The sequence below is a fragment of the Acartia tonsa genome, chromosome 1 (genome assembly GCF_053477335.1).
Source record: "Acartia tonsa isolate MP-2025a chromosome 1, ASM5347733v1, whole genome shotgun sequence".
NCBI lineage: Eukaryota > Metazoa > Arthropoda > Copepoda > Calanoida > Acartiidae > Acartia > Acartia tonsa.
In genome coordinates, this window is record NC_137260.1 from 52,829,127 (window position 1) to 52,853,554 (window position 24,428).

General features: G+C 32.6%; 2 protein-coding genes across 2 annotated transcripts in view; both read right to left on the reverse strand.

Annotated features, from left to right (window-relative positions):
- The window catches only part of Alg7 (Alg7 dolichyl-phosphate N-acetylglucosaminephosphotransferase), a 570,179-nt gene that overhangs the window by 507,423 nt on the left and 38,328 nt on the right, over positions 1-24,428 (reverse strand). The gene's annotated exons all lie outside the window — the stretch shown is intronic.
- LOC145331062 (uncharacterized) overlaps positions 1-24,428 on the reverse strand; it is a 557,608-nt gene that overhangs the window by 494,845 nt on the left and 38,335 nt on the right. The window lies entirely within an intron of this gene.

Here is a 24,428-nt window from a genome sequence, read left to right on the forward strand (position 1 = left end):
TTGTCAGTCTGTCTAACTGTAATGTTCTTAAAAGGAGTAAAATGAACTTCATAGGAAATTGTGCCAATGTAATTGAATGAATTCTTATAGTGTATATGAAGATGAACTTTTGATCTTTATTAGTTGCTACATATTCATAGAATAGAAAAAAATAGAGTAGTAACAATTGAAAAAGAACATTATTTATCATATCAATAAATAGCGTAAATAGTTGAAACAGAAATTTTATTTTTAAAAAAATAATGAAGATATTATTTATAATCTTATTTAATTTGAAAAATTATTTTTGAAATATAAAGAATAAATAAGTAAGATAAAGGTGGATAAATGGACTAAATAAAAAGTAAATGCTTTAAAACTAAATAAAAATGTTCTCTTTTACATCATGTTTTTAAAAGCGAAGCTTTTCTATAATTAGGGTCGGTCCGTCCGTACGTCCGTACGTCCGTACGTCCGTCCGTACGTCCGTAACGGATAGCTTTTTTCGTTAATTTAGACATGTTAGAATTTTCCTATTGATTTCAAATTTTGCATGGTGATTCCTTTAGTAGTTAGGTACGATTTAGAAAGCGTAGCAACTCTATAATCATTACCAAAATGTCCGTACGTCCATTTTAAACATGTTGATTTTTTTACTTTTTTAAATAGTTTTTTTCGTTAATTTAGGCATGTTAGAATTGTCCTATCGATTTCAAATTTTGCATGGTGATTCCTGTAATAGTTAGGTACGAGTTAGAAAGCGTAGCAACTCTATAATCATTACCAGAATGTCCGTACGTCCATTTTAAACATGTTGATTTTTTTACATTTTTAACAACAAATTTGTATGTGACCTAATTATCCGATTGGTCTGATTTTTGGTATACTGATTCCTGGGACAACAAAGTACAATATTATAAGCGAAGCAACTCTATAATCAAGTCCTAAAAATGTAAGTATGTCCATAATCATTATCCTGTATCAAGCAGTTTTTCAACAAATTTACTTACAATTTTGCTTTGACTCTTATACATTCGCATTCTGATTATTCAGTTCTGACATTACACAAGTGTTAATGTCCGTTTGTCCTACCGTTTCAGAGCTTCGCTTTTATGGATGTTGTCATCCTTGTTTTTTTAAATTTTAATCGAAGCCATGGCTTAACTAAGCTACTAGACAATAATTCTAAAGTAATCTATGTTACTACATACACACATCCTGCTAATAATGAGTTCACAATTCATTCTGTGGGTTTTTAGAGGAAGCTGGCTGTTAATCAAATTATCTGAGAGTATTTAAAAAGTAATCAGATTGGTAGGAATTAATGTTAATGGGACTAATTGTGTTAAAAATTACCCAACAATAACACATTTTTAAAAGCGAAGCTTTTCTATAATTAGGGTCGGTCCGTCCGTACGTCCGTAACGGATAGCTTTTTTCGTTAATTTAGGCATGTTAGAATTGTCCTATCGATTACAAATTTTGTATGGTGATTCCTTTAATAGTTAGGTACGATTTAGAAAGCGTAGCAACTCTATAATCATCACCAAAATGTCCGTACGTCCATTTTAAACATGTTGATTTTTTTACTTTTTTAACAACAAATTTTTATGTGATCTAATCATCCGCTTGATCTGATTTTTGGTATATTGATTCCTGGGACAACAAAGTATAATGTAATAAGCGAAGGAACTCTATAATCAAGTCCAAAAATGTAAGTATGTCCATAAACATTATCCTAAATCAAGCAGTTTTTCAACAAATTTACTTACAATTTTACTTTGACTCTTATACAATTATATATGATTATTCAGTTCTGACACTATACAATTGTTAATGTCCGTTTGTCCTACCGTTTCAGTGCTTCGCTTTTATGGATGTTGTCATCCTTGTTTACAAATAATTTGGTGGATAACAAAGCTACTTTACAATTCTATATTGTCTGTAAAAAACTTGCTTCTTTTTAAATAGGTATGCAGTGGCGTGCGAAGCACTTTGTCTAGGGGGGGGGGGGCATTTTGATTATATATACTAATTTTAAATAAGGGCGTTTTAAGGGGTGGGATTATTTGATTATGGGCCTTCTACTCTTATCCCTTCTTCCCCATCCTTTCCCCCATCCCTATTTCCCATTTATATCCCCCATCTCTTCCCCCCCCATCTCTTCTCCCCCATCCCTTCTCCCCACCCTGCAATGACCCCCCACCACAAAATATTTTTTATGGATGGAAGGGGATGTTATAAAATCACAGCAGAAAGGATGAATAATCCCATTAAAAAAAAAATTTTTGGGGGGGGGAGATAAAAACACTCATTTTGGAAATAATTGACCAAAAATTAACCTAATATGTAAAACTGATTTTAAATATTTCTTTATTGTATGACAACAAGGATGACAACATCTTTAAGTAGCAAAGCACAAAAATCATTAAGAATACAGACAAGTAGATTTAAAGAGCATCTGTTGAAATAAATATATATTTTAGGTAGAAAATGTCACAAATCCTTTTTCCTGTATGTTGTGTGATGACAGTCAAAGTAAATTACATACTGGATGCTCGAAACAGCAAGAAATTTTATTTTTTTAAATATTATAATCCACAAAAAAATTTATCGTACCATAAAAACCAAAGATATAAAGTACTATGTAAAAAAAAAATTACTTGTCCTGTCATCTACAGATATAAAAATCTCTTAGAAATAAGGAAAACTTTGGGGTATAGTCTCTTTTGTGGCAACACCTCTTAAGGGGCATTTCGTCGTATTTTCATAGTAGCTTTTAATAAGTTATTAAGGTTAAGTTAGGTCAGGTGATTTCCCCGCAGGGTTAGGCAATTGGCCCCGCAGGAGGTATAAATAGGGGAAAAGCTACTGTGAAAATACAACGAAGTGCACCTTAAGAGGCAATGTCACAAAAGGGACTATACCCGAAATTTAAAAGATACAAAAATAGCCAAAAACGTCCTTAAAAGAAGTCCGACCTCCATGAATTTTTAATAGTTAATTATACTCCATAATGATGGGAATGTTAACTTTAAGTTTTAGCCTTCTATCTTTAATTGCATTTGAAAAAATTACATTTCCCCCTTAGCATTACGTACTGACAGCCATAGTGAATTATAGAGAAGCTAAAAAGTTATATCAACATATCCTACCCTCTTTAAATGTCACTTTAAAACTCTGTTAATTTTTCATTAAGTGGTGTTTCCAAGTAAGGGTGGTGCATGAAGCGCAACTAAAAATATTTACTTCCCCTTTGAACTAAAATCAATTAAAGACAACAAGAGTGGCGTATTTTATCAAGTTAGGAATATAGAGTGTAGTTAGTTTTAAGGGTTTTTAATGAAAATTGCCATAAAAAAACATGTCTTTTTGTAAGGGTATGTACACAAAAAAAAAATGATAAACTTATCCTGAAATTAATATGACATCATATATAGTTATTTATTTAGACAAGGCTTAGATAAATATAAACGCTGTTTTTAAAAGCGAAGCTTTTCTATAATTAGGGTCGGTCCGTCCGTCTGTACGTCCGTACGTCCGTCCGTACGTCCGTAACGGATAGCTTTTTTCGTTAATTTAGACATGTTAGAATTGTCCTATCGATTTCAAATTTTGCATGGTGATTCCTTTAGTAGTTAGGTACGATTTAGAAAGCGTAGCAACTCTATAATCATTACCAAAATGTCCGTACGTCCATTTTTAACATATTGATTTTTTTACTTTTTTAAATAGCTTTTTTTCGTTAATTAAGGCATGTTAGAATTGTCCTATCGATTTCAAATTTTGCATGGTGATTCCTGTAATAGTTAGGTACGAGTTAGAAAGCGTAGCAACTCTATAATCATTACCAGAATGTCCGTACGTCCATTTTAAACATGTTGATTTTTTTTACATTTTTAACAACAATTTGTATGTGACCTAATTATCCGATTGGTCTGATTTTTGGTATACTGATTCCTGGGACAACAAAGTACAATTTTATAAGCGAAGCAACTCTATAATCAAGTCCTAAAAATGTAAGTATGTCCATAAACATTATCCTGTATCAAGCAGTTTTTCAACAAATTTACTTACAATTTTGCTTTGACTCTTATACATTCGCATTCTGATTATTCAGTTCTGACATTATACAAGTGTTAATGTCCGTTTGTCCTACCGTTTCAGAGCTTCGCTTTTATGGATGTTGTCATCCTTGTTTTTATATAAAATAACTTTTTGATTAAATATTTGTTGTTTACAAATATTTTTATAGAAATAAAAACAAAATATACAATGTGATAAAAAGCAGAAACCATTTGGAAGGAAGCGAAGCGCAAATTTTTTTCTTCAAATATGCAGGGAGGGAGGGTTTTTTGGGCTATTTATTACACTAGTCCCCAATATTTCATATAAAATTTTCTTATTCGTTGGCTCAACAACTTTGGGGACTTAAATGGAATTTTGATTGGTTGGTTAATTAAGCCGAGTTTCCATACATTTCATCCACTAATTGTAATCTATATAAGGGGTAATTTTGTGTATCATCATTGGAGATGTACAAAATTTCTTTGGTAAAAAGTTTATATTATACAAAATAAAATACTTCCTATTACCAGGTTTGTTATGTTCAGTTAAAAAAGATTATAACCTAATTTATACACTAATTAAAAAAATTTGGTAAGGTTAAAGGAAGCCTGCAAGGAATACCACGCTTTAACTGTGAAAGACTGCCACAAGTAGACCCAATACCCAAAATTTGAAGCCTTCAGCGTCTATAACAAAAAAGTTCTAGGCATTTTAAACTGACATTTTATGTACAATGAAAATTTTGAAAGAATTTGAATGCTAATGTTAGAAATTTTAAAATTAAACTACGTGGCCTAGAAACAAAATTATAAGCTTATTTTTGTCATAAATTTAGATTGCCAGTAACTAATTATATATTTACAATAAAAATGCCCATTTTTATAGTCAAAATCATTAAAAAAAATTAAGTTTAACTTGCATTGTACCGAGTGTATTGTAGCCAATCATAAGGCTGAATCAGCTTAGCAACCAATCACAGCTGAGCTTGTATTAGTTTACCCCTTTGTTTCCGCTATGATTTTTGTTTAAAAATGCAATTTAAATTGAATTTTTTTCATAGATTTTGACTATGAAATGTGGTGTTTTTATTGTAAAAATGTAATCAGTTACCGGCAATCTAAATTTCTGACAAAGATAAGGTTATAATTTTTTGTCTAGGCGACGTAATTTAATATTGTTTTTTCTTGTATGAGCATCGGAAATCTTTCAAAATTTGCATTGTATAAAAATGCTTTTTTGAAATGCCTAGAACTTTTTTGTTATTGAAGCTGAAGGCTTTAAATTTGGGGTATTGGGTCTACTTGTGGCAGTCTTTCAGCAGTTTAAGATGGTATTTCTTGCAGGCGTCCTTTAAATGAATAGTAACTGTCTGTTTGGCGCGAAGCGCCAAATTTTTTTTTTTGAGTATTTCTTGATCTTTTTTTTGGAAACTGGGATAGTTTTGCTTTTTGTAGGGTAGGGGGCAAAAAGGGGCATTTTTGTTGACCAGGGGGGGCAAAATGGGGCATTTTTCAACTTTTAGGAGGGGGCAGGGGGGGCGGTGGCTAGGGGGGGGCGTTTTGGTCGCTAGGGGGGGGGGGCGATTGCCCCAAATGCCCCCTTCGGTTCGCACGCCACTGTAGGTATGCCAAATGTTATTGCGTTTTCAGACATGATAATGATAATTTTTTACTCCTATTCCATTATGTGTTTTTTTTAAATAACAAGACAAGTACCAAATAATTTTGTACATAATAAGGCTTAAAGTTATATATACAATTATACAAGAAACTGTATAGGAAAAGTATCATATTTTAGTCAGTTTTATAATAGGATTTAAAATTATGAAATTAGGTAACTTAAATAATGAAAAAAGCAACACTTTGAGACACTTCTGAATTAAGCTTAAGTGTCCAGATATACGTCCAAATACATAGTAACGCAGAGATCAGGGCAAAAACTTTCGGGAAAACCCGAACTCTACATTTTTTCTCAGGGTGAAAGGGATAAGGCAACGGATAAATAATATTCTGCCAATTCAAATTATACAAAACGCAGTCTTTTATTAAAAAAAACCTAGGAAAAAATCCGGAAAAAAGACTTAGGTATCTTTTCTTTAACTATTATGTACATTTCGAATTTTCTATAATGAGTAGCACTGCAAAAACAAGCTTATATACCTATAACAAGTATAACATCTTTTGAAATGTATGAACATACATACTTGTTATAGAGAAGCTGCGCTACTTAAAAAGACATACATACACATATATAAGCTGCAAAGAGGTTATATAAATAAACATTTTAAACAGCCATACACACAATTATACACACACACACACATTCACAAAAACACATATATACAAATAAATAATATTTATGCAGAAATTGAGAGCTTTAACATAAATATCCTAGTTGACATTTACAGAAAAAAGGCTAATCTATGTTTTAGAGAAAATATTTATGGCTTTCATTTATAGGTAACTATAGTTTAATAGACAGGTAGCCTAATTCGCAGAGAGATATAGAGAGAAAATTAGACTTTAAATAAATCTTCCCCAAGGATTTACAAACTTAAATGTAAGGGGAAGGCTTAATTGTGAATATATTTATAAATTTTGGTGGGTTCACCTCCCCCCCCCCCCCCTGGAAATTATTTAATTTTACCACTAATATACTTTGCCTTTGGTTTCTTAAAATCAATATAGAAATGGAAGGAACACAATTACTCTATTTTACTTTTTCTATTTTAATACGATTTAAAGCTATCATTAACATTCTACCTAAATTTTTCTGAGATTTGCAATATTGCTAAAAACGCAAATCATGTTTATTTTCATAATATGTTGAAAAAATAGGCGTATCTTCTTTTTTTTTTAAATAATTAAGCTTTGTGCAGAAATTTTACACTACTGTAAGATCTATAAATAACAATTAATCTAAAACTTGCAAAATAATTGTGTCATTTGGAAATAAAAATATATTTGCATAAAAATTAGAAGAAAAAGGGCACACATAAGAAAATTAGCAAATCAAAAACATCATAGCATAATCTTGTTTTGCAATGAATGCAAAAGTTATGCTTTTTCAACGCAAAGTTTTTAGGCCCGTCCGTAAGTATGTCCATTCCTTACAGATAACTCTCATTGTTGGGCATGTAAGAATCGTCCTATTGATTTCAAATATTTTCTTGTAAAAACTTTGAATAATTTGAAAAGCTATTCAACTTTATATCACTACAATAAATTAAGTACGTCCATATTGATTTTTCCTTGTTTTATTGTGATTATTCAGACGATTACTATTAGACACATTTTTTTATATAAGGGAAGTATCTCTATGACAATCATCAATACCGCATATAAGCATATTGCAACAGATTAAAACAAGATTCTATATTTGTTATGGTTTGTTTGTCCTAATGTCTTGTTTTCTAGAACTTCGCTGTAATGAATAATATCATCTTTGTCAGTAAAAAAAAATAGGTAAAAAGTAATGCTGGCAAACAGGAAGGTCATAAAAGAATAATGAGCTTAAGTGGATTTTGCAGAAAAGATAATGAGATTTAATTTTTAGATTTTTAAAAATTCTCTCATATACTTCAAGGTGATCATTGCCATTTTGTTCCTTCGTTTTATTTAATTAACTTAAAGATACAGGAAGGGAGGGGACATTGGACTAAAAATTGAGTGGGTCTAAACAACTCATTTTAACACATTAAAACTTTCAATATTTTTAATATTTAACGAAAACAAGATTGAATTAAATATTGCCCCTTAAAATATCATACAACTTTAAATCCCTTTCGCTTAGTTGAGCAAAATACTAAATCTTAATTTTATAAATTTATTTATGAATTCTACATCAAGATTTTGAAAACCATTTTTTAATGAGTGGATAACTTATCTGAAGAAACGATTATTACAGCCATCTATGTATTAGATTAAAAATAATTTCTTACTTTATTTTGTTGATTCAAAACTTCAGAACCATCCATTAGCAAAGTCTCGAAATTGTTTCTCTACAATAATGCGCCAATTCTCTTAATTTCTTGTAACAAAAATTCCTATTGATATTATCCTTAAATACATTGTTAATTACTCAAGCATGACTAGAACGCCATAAATTGCACCAAACTTTAAGACATGTATAAGCTACTCTATGATTCGTTGTTCTTGGTATGTTAGCATATTTTAGTAGATTGTTTAAAATTATAGGTGTCAAGTCAGGTATAAGGAAGAACCAACAAGTGGCATAAATCTTAAATAATATTTTGGGGGCAAATAAAAAGGTTGTCAATTTTATTATATGTTGCCCCCCGACGACAGCTGAAAACCATGTAAAGGTTTCGTGATTTTCCCCCGAATTAATTTCGTTTTTGGTATAAGCTGGTGTTAGGAGAGCAAATATTCCCCAAAGAATTAATTCCAAACTCTATGTGCCCAGCCGTTTAGGATATCTTAAGTATCTAACAACTTTAGAATTACTAGAAGGTAGAGAAGGTTAACAAATAACCCGCAACCGTGGCAAATCACCGCCTCATAACTAAAGACGATAAAAATGGTTCCTACTTCTTCTGTCAGGTGCACGAAATAAATAGTTAGAATAGAGAGAATGCCTTGGCCCAAAACAGGCGCATCTCTATGCACAGTTAGGAATTCTAAAAAAAAGGTCATGTAATATAATGGTAGGTTGTCTGTAGGGCGAATGGACATCATACGCCGCAATTAAGACGCGGGTTTGTTTAAAGGTGCGTGGAGAGGTCCCCTTGAGGTCACCATCAAAGGATTTTAAACCCCCAGTCATGTAAAAAGGCAGAAAACTTATATTATATTGAACTTCATAAATGCAGCCACATATGAGGAAAAGACACTTGTCCTTGTTATAAAGACGCAGAATTCTTAATTTAGCGTGAAATCAAAAAGTATTTGTAAGAAAACTGTGATCATATAATTCAATTGTTATAAAGTTACTGCTTCACTGATCTTTGTCAAGCTTCTTTAAATACCATGTAAAGAATTTTATCTTAATTCATTAAAGAAGAATGTCTTTTTTTGTTCTAGAATAAACAAGTTCATAACTAGCGTGGCAAAAATTAATAAGTAAATAAGTGTTGTAGGGCCTTATTTGATTTAGATAAAAATTTATGAGAAAAAAAATCCGCAAAAAAAATCACGAACGGGTCTGACATATCTTTGTTATGTAGTAGCTATGTTATTCAAAACAAGATACTTTAAGCATTAAAGTCTTGGTTTTTAAATTAATACTTTAATTAATTTAATTTCATGACATTTAAAAAGTATTTTTTTAACAAACAGTTATTTTTTTATTTTTTTTTTATTTATGTAATAAAATGATGTTTTTTTTTACTTTGACAAATAAGAAATCATTTAGCCTGCTGTGCACTTAGCGCCAAGGAAAAGACAATGGGATTTAAAGCTTATCTACAAAAATTAATTCCCCACAAAATATTTTAGGCAGTAAAGGCAGATTTTAAAAGAAAGATTGGTTGGAAAAATAAGTAATCATCCAATGTCGTATCCATGCATCCTTGACTTGGAGTAATCTTTAAACAAAGAAAATATATTTGAAAGAGCATTAAATTAACTTCATAACTATTGTCATAAAATATATTTTAATTGATACCTTCTCTTAGCATTTCAAATTCACAATCAAGGATCAATCTATGCATATAATGTGCAGCATTAAGAAGACTTAAAGTTTAAAGAGAAATGCAGAGACCGAAGTTCAAAACAGTTAGATTATCTCATAATTGGCGTGTTCGTGATCGTCGTTCATGGACGAACTCACTAAGTAGTTAAAGAGTAGCTACGCTAAGAAAACAGTAGATTAAGAACCTAGTTACCAGTACAGTTTAGCACTTTGTATAGCCCTAGTGGCTATACAAAAGTGTCTCAGCCTACTCCATGACTACTTAGGTCCAAACACTAAGAGACTATGGCTAATCAATCAAAAAGCACTTTGTAAATGAAATACCAAGCACTTAATTAAAAAGTGAAAAAGATGCATCAAAATTATTTTTCTATTATCATTTTAAAACAACAATAATCAATCAATCCAATAAAATGTAAAAGCACTTACCTTTGTCCTTCTAGATGACTTTGGTTTTAAGTTAACGGGGGAGGGAAAGGACAATGTCAGATAAATTAATCTTAACTTATTAACCCAGAATATCAAAGCCAGAATTTTAAATCTAGTTTATGATTCATTGTCCTATCCCTGTCCCCCCGCGTCAATTATAAAAGTCTCCTACCTGATAAGCTACCAATAGAATTTAGTGAAGAATTTTCCTCGTCCTCCCTGGCCTTCTTCTCAAGTTCCCGCATCCGGATATTTCTGGCCTCATACCGAGCCTGACGTCTCGCGGCTAGCCTCGCCTCGGCCTAAAATAAATACATTGTTTATCAATTGTGTTGGCTATAGTACTGGTCTTATGTATAGGTATGTATGAGATACAACCCTAAAAAGGATTCAAAGAAGGTAATATTTTTATTAGGAGATTAACGGCCTGCTCTCTAAAAGAAAATCATAAATCAAATTAGTATTACAGAATCGCATAACTCATTATAGTCTGTATATGATTATGGCAGTTGTCCTACTTTGCACCGCTTAAATAAATGGAGCCTAAAAGTGAGCCGTAGGAAAAATTATTATTACATTATTAGTTATGCTGTGAGTGGACCAGAACCGTCTACCCCAAAGGGTCTAATTGATAACTCAATTAAATAGTTCAATTGCCATGTTATGATGTTAATAGGCCATACTTTCTTTATATAATTCCATATTAATATTTTGAATTTTTAAAATAAAATCACGAAACCTTTTATCTTAGGATTTATCCCGAAACCTCTAAAACATTTCAATGTTAAAAGTCTGTTGAAATGTAGTTACCGGTAATCCATCTGAACAGGTTTAGCCGACTTTAAACGTTTCAATATAATGCTTTTTATTCTCCATTACATGACCGGAAGTATCTTAATTTTGTAGATTTTTATTTGATATAAATGGTTGATCATACTAGAAAATAGCTTTGCAATTATGTAAGCTGGTTCAATATTTTAATGTGTGAATGGATTTATCATTACTTGAATCTTGCACCAGATTACCATGTACTCTAATAAAGTTAAACTTGTAGATGGCTAAAATATTGCCCCCACCCCCCTCCTACTGGATGAACAAACTGGCCAATAAATGAGTTCCATGTAAGCAACCTAAATTTACGACATTTTTCCCCCTGTCAAAATATCCACGTACATTTACTTTATCCATTCCTATAACGTACCATGTTCCAATGATGTACAGCAGCTGTGGCCGGCATGTACGTGTACTGGTCCAAGTTTGCATAACTGTACAGCCAGTATTTGTGCCTGTACACACGGTCATGCAGATTCTGTCTGTACCACGACACGCCCATTGTGCTGGAAGTAGTGGTAGTAGACTCATTTTACACATAAATATCATTACATTTTTCAGGGGATTAGCATAACTTATTACCTACGATTTACTTCAGGAATAAATGGAATCACTATCGCATTGAAAATAGAAGTTTAACAAAAAATTAAACTTCTGCTTTAATCTGGGCAAAAAGGAGAAAACCTTTATGTTTATCTTTATTTACTAGTATTAAATCATAAATGTATATGAAAATACTCACAACTTAGACTTCCCTTTTTATTCGACAAGTTATTGAAGTTTTTAAAAATATCCAACAAAATCTAGTATTTATTAAAGATAAATAATAGCAGACTTGGAATGAACAAGAACAAAACTCTACATGATCAAAGTACAGAGTAAATATGTAGTTTTAGAAAAAATTGGAGTTGTAGACTGTTGTAGTTGTAGTTGTAGTTTTTTTTTGAGTAAAGTATACTCTCTCAATTGAAGTATAAGTAACTTAAAATGGGCTGTCCTAACCTTTACTGAACCCAACCAATGATAAACATCAAAATATTTTTAATTTATATTTTATTTTGTGGCCCACTTCAGTTGATTGAAATTTCCAACCACATATATTTTTTTCTTTTTATTTAAATATAATATTTGAAACACATTATTACGTACTATATCAGATAAAAGTATGATAGGCAAGCCAAGTAATTGTCAATTACATGGCAATCAAGCCTAGAAAATAATGTTAACAACCACAAAAATGTCTGGTCATGAAAATATTTAAAAATGAAAAAAAGAGCCTCGTCATTCTTTTCTCTGATCTCACTAGGCAAATATGATTGAATTATTGAGCAAATAATTTTCAAAGTAGCGCAGCTACACTATACTTTGGGTTTGGTCGTGTATTCATCTGACTGTCCGTCACTTAAAGAACACAAGCAAGAGTAGCTTGTATAACGTCTTTGATTATAGACATATTTGAAACATTTCAATTCCAAATTCCTTTAAATCAAATAGAATATCTATCATCTATTTTTCTAATTTACTGTATAACACTTTGTATTTTTTCCAAAAATATTGAGATCTTTTATTGCTGCGCTCCCCATGCACAAAATTGTCCCTATTACATTAAGATTCAAGCCTATGCCCACTCAAAGCTTCACTTTTAATATTCAAAGTAGTCGTCAGACTAAAACTTTCGGACAATTCATCAAATTATGTCCATCCTTATACTAAAGTAACAGGATGTCTGTGTGTTTGTACCGAAGGATCTCGCTAACCGATGAACAGATCGGGTTTTCCTTAACAGGGTAGCTTTTCATAGGTCCCGGGAAGGTTTATAACTATTTTTGGGGAGGGTACCACCACCCTCCCAAGAGAAATCGCCCCTAGAAAAAAATTACCTAGCCACTCAAAAAAAAATTGAAATTTTTTTAACTAAAAATAAAAAAAAGTGGGGTTGGCCTCCCCCCCAAAAAAAATACCCATCCCCCCAAATTTTTTTTTTACTTTTTCTTTTCAAATCTAAAATAATAAATTGGGTTATCAAATTCAACTCTCCCCTCCTCAAGTGCCCATAGAGGCCTCTGGGGGCGTAGCCGCTAGTAAATATTACAGCAATAAAGAGTTAAAAAACATTTTTACGTTACTTTAAATATGATTTTTTTTCTTTGAAATAATGTATCTTTTTATAGTTTTATGTTGTAAATGAATCTATAAATATTTACACAATTAACTTTTGTTTTCTTCTTTTGATCTGAATTGATTTGTTCTGTTGTCAGCAATAAAGTATTGATGAAGTGTATCATTAAATATGTATATTTATCAGGGATAGATCAATGAAAAATATGTTTAGCAAAAAAATGTGAAGTCTACGTAACTAGAAACATAACCAAATGCAAACCACTTTCCAAAATAACCCTTAATGTGAATTATAAGAATTAGGAGCGAAGCTTTTTTTTATGGATTGTTTTGTTGTTAGAATAGTCCTATCGTTTTCAAACTTTGCATGGTATTTTTTTTAACAATAAGTTACAATATATAAAGCGTAACCCCCCCCCCCAAAAAAAAAAAAAAAACATAGGCAATGGCCTCCACCATTTGAATATAATTATCTAGCATCTGCATTAATAAGTATACCCCTTATTCCCTGAAAATCTTAAAGCTCTCTTTGTTTTGTTGTAATATTTTACTAGCTATGAATATTTTGTACTGATCCTGAAGAAATACAGAAAATAATAATAATAATAAATATCACTCAGCCAGTTAAATCCAAGTTTTTGTTTTAAATATTTTGAGATTTTTTATGATTAATAAAAAGTACTTAATAACTTTACAAAAGGAATATCTTTTAATTAGGAAACCAGAGCAGTTTATCATACCAACGTTAAGGTCTTTGAAAACTATTTTAATGAAAACAATTTAGGCGCTTTCCCACTAAATGCCTGCAATTCCTCGCCCCCCTTACTTTTTAGATAAATTGAAAATAAGGGGAGTCGAGCAGGTAGTTTTTTTCTTCTAATAAATGCATAACCCCGGCGGGGGGCTTTACCGGTGCAGTGTAGGATCTATAACTTCGGTGCACAAAACCCTAATGGGATTATTAGTACAAAATATAACCTAACCAAATGTAATAAACTGACGAAAAATTCCCCCCTTCCGCTAATTTTCGATTTATTAAAAAAGGGAGGGGGTATTTGTGCTCAACAAGTTAGTTTGAGGGAAAACGACGTAGTTTTGTAGGAGCCAGAATGGAAATAATCGTCCTAGTTGACTCATGGATGTATTAAGAATCCAAATGTATTTATGAAACAAAAATGTGTTTGCAATGTTGATTAGTATAAGATGCCAGGGAGATGGAAGAGGTACTTTAACTTAAAAATCTTTTAAAATGCGCAAGCTACCAAAGGTAAAATTTTGCACAAAAAGGAGATGGATGAAAAAAAATATATATTACTTCATCTTATCCCTTTATCCCTGATAAATTAGCAATGTTTAAAATGTACTTAAGGTTAAATTGTACTTAGAAATACCTACACAGCACACACGCTAATGAATATTTATTAGTCATACAAAGCAACTCTACAACTAGGGTGTATGTTGTAAGCAATTAAGCAAGCATGTAGAGCAGCAAATACAGGCTAAAACTACTGTATTCTGTAAGACGTATGGACGTCTCCAATTTTATAAGTTTCTGCGCTTTCGAAAAAGATAATTTGTAATGAAAGACATATTTCTCCATCTATGCATATTTTGATGGATGTAAGAATGATGTAAATCTGCTAATACTAATATTACTAACTAATGTTCACGTCAAACTTGAAAGCCTTACTGAAACACATACAAGCTTGGGGAGGGGGAAAAGAAAGAAGAAGAAAAAGGACGATAAAATAAATAGGATACCCTGTTTTAAATTAGACAGATAGATTGCTAAATAATATGGACGTACTAACATTTTGGGACATAATGATAGAGAGTTTACACTTATATAATGATCGGTTTGGTATTATTTTATTCTAATCGGTTTGGTATTAGCCATTTCAAAAATCAAGTTAATGGAAGAAATATTCAACACAGACTATCTGTCTGAAAAAATGAAAAATTACCTAATATGTTTAAAATGTAAAGTTTCTACACTTTCCTGATAATTCTATAGAAATCCTCGAATTGGGGTTTTAAAATCAATAGCATGATATTCTAATATGCCCTATTCAGTATAACGGAAATATAGATGTGCAGACCAACCCTATATGTAGAGCAGCTAGGATTTTAAAAAAAGGAATTTATCAAGGATATTGTTAAATGTCAGATTATATTTGTCGGCCTAATTCTGCAACAATTTAGCTTTCTTGCATACTACATACATAGTATTATATTTTGTAGGTGTGGCGCCGAAAATGGGCAATAAATTAAATGATTGGTGGGTGATAGGGTTTCTTATTTAATGAACTAGATATTACATGGGTTGCAGCGCAACCCAAACGAATGACTAATACCAGTATAAGGAAAAATGTTGATATTTGGGGAAATTTTAAACAAGTAATTTAATTCAATTAAAAAAAGGTCTTAAAAATAAAGGATAGTTTAAAACTGGGAGGGAAAGGACAATGACGGTTAAAAGGATAAAAACTCTACCTAGGTACTATTTGCAGGAATTTAAAACTTTAGAATTGTGAGAAGATTAATATATCGTTCTATCACCGTATTCTTAGATTTAAAACTTTATACAACAACATATAAGGTAAATAAGACAAAAAAAACGACATTGAGCCTATTAAACCCACGTTATTAGGTAGGTATGTATGGTAAAAAAATAATACTGAAAATAAAAAATGTATAAACATAGGTACCTACAATATCAAAGAAAACGTTCAACGAAACAAGGAAATTGTCGACTAACATACAAAAAAAACGAACTCGCTAGGTACTTCTTTTGGCACATTCCATTTTATGTTTCAAGACTGACACCCACCTGACATGACAGCAATAATTAAAGTTTAGCAGCACATGCGCCACATTTCTATCTAAAGAACAGCTTGCTTTGATCTGTTTAAATTCCCCTCCCTCCGACTTTGTGTTCTTACACGAGTTAGAATAACAATGACCACATGTTTACAAAAGTAGCAGCATTTTAAAAAGGTGATTTCATTTTATTTACACAAAAGGGATACTTCCATGAAAAAGATTTCGTCGAAAGTGTGGTCTAAAATATACCTAATTTTAACAAATACCAAGTAATATTCCTCTAGCTTTCTGTAATTTTCACAAAAATAACTGCTCACAAAAAAAATTAATAGATATATGTATATTTTATACATCCCTACAAAGTAAAAAAGCAGAAATACACCTATCATGAAGCTTTCCCTTTGCTGATGCTCTTATATTCATTTGTATCAGTAATTGATGAGACAATTTCGAACTTTAATCTAATCTATTGCAACATAAGGTGGATTTTAATGTGATTGTAGAAAAACAATCTTAAATCCTTAAAATAGCAGGTAGGTAACCAACATAAACAAAAAAGTAAAATATAATTCTGCTAGGTAGGTACATTCTTACAAAAAAAAACCAACCAAAATGATATAGGTATTTATTAAATAATATACCTAATGATTTTAGTCAAGGTATGTTTTTATAAAGATATTACCAAGATATTGCAATGGAACATCAATGGAATAATGAGCAAAATCGATGAACTTCTCCAACATATGGAAAAGAAAAAAATCCTGATTGCCGCAATACAAGAAACTAAGTTGACAACTAAATCTAAGTCACTTAATTCACCAAACTACACGCTGGTCAGAAAAGACAGAGGAGTTAACAAAGGTGGAGGCCTTGCTTTCCTTGTACATAAGGAGATCACATTCACCTTAGACAAAACTCCAGCTAGTCTAGAACAAGACCCACACCTAGAATCCATGACCATCAGCATCCAAGGAGAGGATTCGCCTCTTAAGATCAGAAACGTGTACATACCACCTCAAGCCAGCTGCAGTCAAGGTTATACACCCAACCTTGACGATCTTTACCTGGATCTTGGTGACAACTACTACATCCTTGGCGACCTTAATGCCCACCATGATCTGTGGTTAAGCAATTCAACACCTAACGCAAGGGGTAATGCTCTTGCTGACTCAGTAGCTGCCCAAAATTGTGGTATTATTAACGAAGACCTGCCCACCAGAGTGACAAATGATGCTGCAACATCACCAGATATCAGTATAGCTTCAACCAACCTGCTACCTGTCACTAACTGGTCTGTAGAAAGAAAGTTGAGCTCTGACCACCTCCCTATTACCATTAGCTTGACAGCTGAACTTAAAAGATCTAATTCTAGACCTTTTACATACATGAACTTTTCTAAAGCTGACTGGCCAAAATTCCAGGAATTTACAGAAAACATCTTCGAGAATGCCCGTCCTATAAATAACATCCACAAAGCTGAAAAGTTTTTCCGTCAGAATATCCAGAAAGCCTCCAGAAAATTCATCCCTGCAGGCAGGATTCCAACAACTTTTAATGCTCTACCGACGGAAGCTGTAAAACTAATGGGAAAGAGAGACGAGATCCGTACAGCTAATCCAGCTGATGCCAGACTCCCTGACATCAACAAAGAGATCAATCAAAAGATCAACCAACATCGGAAGAACAAGTGGCACGAACACCTTGCCAGCTGTAAACAAGGATCCAAAAAACTATGGTCAACAATCAAGAGACTAAACAACAAACCTCAACAACCTGACAATCAAGGTATATATTTTGATAACAAGGATTTCACAGATGCGAAGAAAATAGCAAATAAATTTAACCATCAATACACACCTTCATCCAACAAAAAACCTCTACAACAGCTGAGGAAAACTCTTCGTTCTCTGAAAAAGAAATCAAAACATCAACCTGTTGTTTTCTCTTCTGCCCAGACACTAGCAGCCATCAAGAAAGCCAAATCATCTAAAGCGCTTGGACCTGATGGGATCTCACCCATCATGCTAAAAAATCTTGGACCTAATGCCATCAACTTCCTTACCAAGATGTTTAACAAGTGCATGGCTACATCCATCATTCCCAGTATTTGGAAAACCGCCAAGATAATTCCCCTTCTGAAGCCAGGTAAAGCCGCAGATCTCGGTCCAAGCTATCGTCCTGTTTCTTTACTTTCACCTGCCATCAAGATCCTGGAAGCACTTCTTCTTCCCATGATCAATGATGCTGTTGAACTTGCCGACCATCAGCATGGCTTTCGGAAAGGGAGATCTACCAACACTGCACTGCAAACCATCCTTGACCATATTAACACCGGTCTGAACCGCAAGAAACCTGTCCACAGAACCGTTTCAGTAGCCATTGATCTTTCACGTGCCTTCGACACAGTTGACCATCAAATACTCCTGGAAGATATTAATCAGCTCAACATGAATGACTACATCAAAAGGTTCCTGTGTTCATATTTACGTGGTAGGCAGACATTTGTTATGTTTAGAAACTCAAAATCTAAATATAGGAAAGTTAAACAGGGTGTACCACAAGGAGGGGTTCTCTCACCCCTGCTGTTTAACCTCTACATGTCCAAAATGCCTTCACCACCTGGAAACATCAAATTAGTATCATACGCGGATGATGGTAACATTCTTAACTCTGGCCCTCTGATTGAACCTGCTGTTAAGGAGATCAATGAATATTTGATCACCCTTGATTCATGGTTTAAATCAAGGAATCTCTTCATCTCCCCCTCTAAATCATCAGCCACAGTGTTTTCAACATTCTCTGGTGATGTTGGAAGAGAGCTTGATGTTGAGATTAATGGAGAACCTGTGCCTACTGAACAGAAGCCTAAGATCCTAGGAGTCACTTTTGACGGTCTTCTTTCCTTCAAAGAACATGTCAGCAACATTAAGACCAAGATCCTTGCTCAAAACAATGTTCTGAAAGCTCTTGCTGGCTCCACCTGGGGGAAAGAAAAAGAGGTAATAATCAACACCTACAAAGCAACAGGTCAGTCCCATCTTAACTACTGTTGCCCTCTTTGGACCCCTTCACTTAGCAAGACATCATGGGATGAACTCCAGGTAGCTCAGAACCACGCCCTCAGAGTCGCCACTGGCTGCCACAGGATGTCTAACATAGACCATCTCCATGACGAAACTAAGGTGATGAAAGTGCGTGATCACTGTGAGATGATCAGCAAACAATTTCTACTTGCCACCCAGAAACCTGATCATCCTAACCACACTGATCTCAGCAGACCTCCCCCCCTCCGCCAGATGAAACAATCCCTATCTTCTAAATTTGGCAATGAAATAAAAACCATTGCTCGCAATCTGACGGAGGGTAACTACAAACAAAAACTCAAGTTTATCCACACCAAATCTGTAAAGGAGGCCCTTAGCAGATATGACAACAATAAAGTTCTGCAAACACGACCACCAGAAATCAACGGATCTGAGAAAAGCCTCCCCAGAACCACCAGATCAACTTTGGCCCAACTAAGATCTGGCTATAGTAGCTACCTAAACAGCTACAAATCCCGCATCGACCGCAGTGTAATAGACAAGTGCCCCCACTGCGATAATAGTCACACTACTGCCCACCTTTTTAATTGTCCAGGCAACCCCACAGACCTCACTGTCACCAGCCTCTGGAACAAACCCATGGATGCCGCCAGATTTCTCAACCTGGCAATTGATGACGAAAATCATGAAGAAGAAGGATAAGGGCTACAGAAAGAAAAAATAAAGATTGATGTATTTTCATATAGTAGTTACCTACCTAGTTAAGAAAAAGGAAATAGCTATTTTATTCAATTGCCTACATTTATTCTTCTTAGCTTAAAAAATGATCACAAATCTACGACAGATAAATTTTTATGGGTAAAATTTTTAGATATATAGCATAAAAAGGTTCGTTTTGTCTAGGTTTATTTTATGATAAAATCATCAACACTGACAGTTCTAGGAACTGACGCCATAAAAGGCGTTTTTTGTGCATTTTCAAATATTTTGGATTAATGCAACGCTATATGAAGTGTTTAAAACAAGGATGCCCATTCTACAGAAAACGAGCTCAATAAAAATAAGAGAGTAGGTATAAAACCATGTCTGCGGTTTTTGTATATTTTTTTAATACCTTGTTTCATTTGCAAGTGTATTATAACTTCAGAACTATAGATATTAGGGTTTTAATCAAAGAAGAAGATATTCAAGTTTCTTCAACAGAAAAACAGGACACCTGTCATACTCCAAACAATTTATATGTTAAGATGAGTATGATTTATATATTCTTCAGATATTTCATATTAAGGCTTGATGACACCTCAATTATAAGCATGTACAAAAATAATTCAACTGTTTAAGAGAGTTTAATAATGTCAGATTTGTATGTTTACCTCTTTAGCAATTTGATCCAGGGCCTCTGATTCCTCGTGGTACACCATTGACTTGTCCCTCTGCCGGGATCCGATCCTTTCCAAATCCATATCTTGTCTCATTCCCCCAGGTTCACAGGTTCCAGGCTGTAACTTTGAACAGTGCCTGGTGAATGGATTTTTTGTTGTATGGTTGATTAGGTTGGTATTTCACAAAGTTAACTATTTCACTTGTTTTTAGTAATAATATATATTCACCCACTGAATTGTTACTTCAATCTTGTAATGTTATTTATATTTCGTTTCTTCAGCTTAATCTAATCACCAAAAGTCATGTTAAACAAAATATTAGAAAGTTTAACTTAAGCGTACCTATTCACTTTTGGATAGGGCATAATGACGATAAATGATCACACAGACATTGTTTATTAAATAGTTTTTTTTATGAATGTATTTACTAGGTATATAAAACATTAAGGTATTGATTTAATGCCAGAATATCTAAATATCTAAATCATACTGGATTAGGTATCTCTTTTAGAATCGTAGCTATTATGAATAAAACTATAATAATAGCCCCTATATATTCGTCCGTCTGTAAAACCTTCTTATCAAAACAATTTTATTTCATCGATTCAGAAATTCTTGGCAACTCAAATGGTTTTAAAAGAATAGGTACAAACCCAATCAAGATTTTTCTATTTCTTCAATTGTTATTTTGTATATGTAAAATGACTTTACCTAGAGAAAGTTTCACTTAGTTGCTTTTGATGATATTAGAAGGTTTGGCACTTTTTTCAGATAGATTATTCACAAAAGTAACTTCACTGTTGATTCTAATTGTTTAACTATTATGTAAGGTTAGAATTTAACAAATATTATCACAGATTATACGTGTGACTTGATCAGAAGTTCCTTTTCTCTCCAAATTATTTTATTAACAATAGAACTATAATATATTTTAGTTCTAAATGTATTATGTTTTAACTAAGTTGTGGTTATATGTTGGCACTTGTGATAATGGGAAGACTTGTTGTAAATGATGATTTATGACAGAGAACAACTCTGTAGATTATATGGATTAATATGTGAAAATCTTGAAAAAGTACCTCGATAGTTTTAAGAAATAATTCCAGTTTAGGCAGGTATATAGTTTAGGTTTACAACTCAACTTTTCTAGGACTTAGAAGATAATGTTTGAAAAATTATCTTCTACCTAACAAACCTAAATACAATATTTAATGAGGAGACTATTCTAAAAAAAGGCATGAGGGACACGTCCGTATTTATCCCAAGGTTAACTTAAAAGAAATTAAGCTCAATAAATATTAGGTTAAAAGTAAGCTAAAATTACCCAAAAAGTAATATCAAGACTTGTAATTAATTAAGAACAAAAAAACCATAAAGTATACTTATAGATTATTAGTTATGCAATTATTTCATGGGCGTGTGGACGGTTATTATAACACCATATAATGTGAACCTGTCAGGACAATCCTACATTATTTTGTCATCCCCTTGCCCTTGAAGTTAACAACTTAACATCTCCTAATTTGCCACCCGATCATTTGCTTGTGATAGAAAATGTTACTACCTTACATTAAAAGATAACAAACAGCAAACGGTCATTTGTTCACCAAATCAAACAAAAGTCAATTTTCACAATATTAATCTACAATCCTTAGGTAGGTTTTCTTTCATCCAGGCATCACATTTACAACTAGGAATATGACTTTGTTGGTGCTATCTTTATCAGAACTAAATATTGATTTGTTTGGACACAACATACAGCAGTAGGTTCTCTTCCAACATACCTTTCAAATAGGTACATATTACATTATCATTTTCTGAAATATAAGAACATACTTAATAGGTAATTGTTGTTTATTATTTTGTCAGGATTCTATCCCCCCTGAGAGACAATAAACCTGTAAAATAATAGATTTATATCTTATCAAAATTGCTTTTAATACGTAAGTAAAAAAGATTACGCATTTTTGAGGTCATCATAAAAACCCCAAATATTTAATTTTAGAATGAGTCTTAAGGAGTAAAATTAGAAAAAAGGCAGTTTTTTATAAGGTTTAAATTATGAACTAAAACAAATTTTGTCTTGATTTTTTTCAAATGTATTGAAATTATTGTAAAATACAAACTGTACATATCAAGTAATAGCCAATTATTTAGCATTTCTTATCATTAAAACATACATACATATATGTAAACATATAATTAAATCTAACAACGGGTACCAAATGCGGCGCAAATTGAATGTAAATATAGATTATCATTGGCTTAATTTAAAAATAATAATAATCTTAGCTGTTTTAGCAAATGCATAACAAAATTAGGAATATATATAAAAAAAATCATTTTTATGAATAAACCGTATGATATTCAATGGATGATATAAATCAAAATTCATGTTTTATAATTTTTTGAAAAAACAACATGTTTTTATAAACTTTTCACATTTTCTGCAGTTATAACATAAATTCACAAAAGAAATGAAAATAAAAAGTAACAATTTCCATGACTAACAATCAAAGAATTTGGAATCACTTAGAAGAATAAATTTAATTCTTTATTCTTTATTTAATTCTCATCCTGTGCGCACACAAGTCAAGTGTGTGTGTGTGTGTGTGTGTGTGTGTGTGTATACGCACCCTATATCAGCATATTTTCACTTTACTACCTGTGTATGTGTTTGTGTGTGTAAGTCTGGTGGGCGAGTCACTCTCACATAGTATATATAGTATATACCTTAACCCACAACTCCCTAATGTACCGCTTCTTATACAATTTTATTGTAACTTTAGCATCAAATCAAGGTCTTTAAAATAAAACCCAAAAAGGCCCGAAAATAAGACATTCTTATATAACTAAGCTTGATTTTTCTTGTGTTGATAGTCAAATGATGTCATTTAAATGTGTTGTGTTGTAGAGGGCGCCATGTTTGTTTTGGTCTGCTATGTTGGGCAATTTAGAAAGTTGTCTGCTATGAAGACGACATTTTAAACTGCTGAATTTTAAATTATGTTTGTTAAGGAAATTATTTTTAATGAATAGGATATTTAATTTGATTTCAAATCATAAGCAATAAATTACACAGGAGCATAGCTTTATATTTTGTCGGTATACATTACTCCATACTACTAATAAGTTTAGAAAAATGGATTAACCCATTAGTGCCGAACTTCCCCCCTGTCGTCAGAATCGCTTGAAATTTTAAACACAGCTTCCTTAAGGGATTGTAAGACATTTGTATTTTTAGATTTTTTGATTTGTGGCATACCAAAGAAGTTTTTTTTTGCGTCGTTTCCGACGCATTCGGACTAATCATTTTTCCCATGCGTCTATTATGTACCATATCGGACTAATCATCTTAGGCTTTTACTGTATAATCTATTAGTTGCTTCGCCCCTAACCTCTAGGGTGGGTGGGGAATTCAGAAAAATAGCATAAAACCATCCCAAGATATTTATAAAGCTTTCCTGATAAGTAAAACCAATTCAGACCCGAAATTTCTATAATCATTAGCTTTAGACAAAAACCTTACTACTTTATATTATGGAACACTATACTAGCAGCGGCTACGCCCCTAGAGGCATTAAGGGACCCTTGGGTTGTGGGGGAGTCAAACCCCCTCTTTTAATTACAGTTTTTAGAGAAAAATTGATAAAAAATTTTGAGAGGGGTTTATTATTTTCTAGGGGTGATTTCTCCTAGGGCGGTTGTGGTACTCTCCCCCAAAATAGTTATAAACCTTACCAGGTCCTATGAAAAGCTACCATGTAAAGGAGAACCATATCGGTTCAGTGGTTAGTGAGATCCCTTAGTACACACAGACACATATATATAGAATGTATATCCTGTTACTTTATTATAAGGATGTACATAACACAGATACTGTGGTATCCGCCTAGGGTAAATGGCAGACACCAGAGTTCGAAAAGACTACGGCAGTGTGAACAGACGTGGACACCTATACTATAGAGAAGCTACGCTTCTCTAGCAATCACTAAATAATAAACAGCATCTATTCAGTTGTTTCTTTATTGCAGGTCTAAGGGTTACTAAAGTTGTACAACATAATATAAATACATATGGATTAGGAATAAAGATAGTTAAA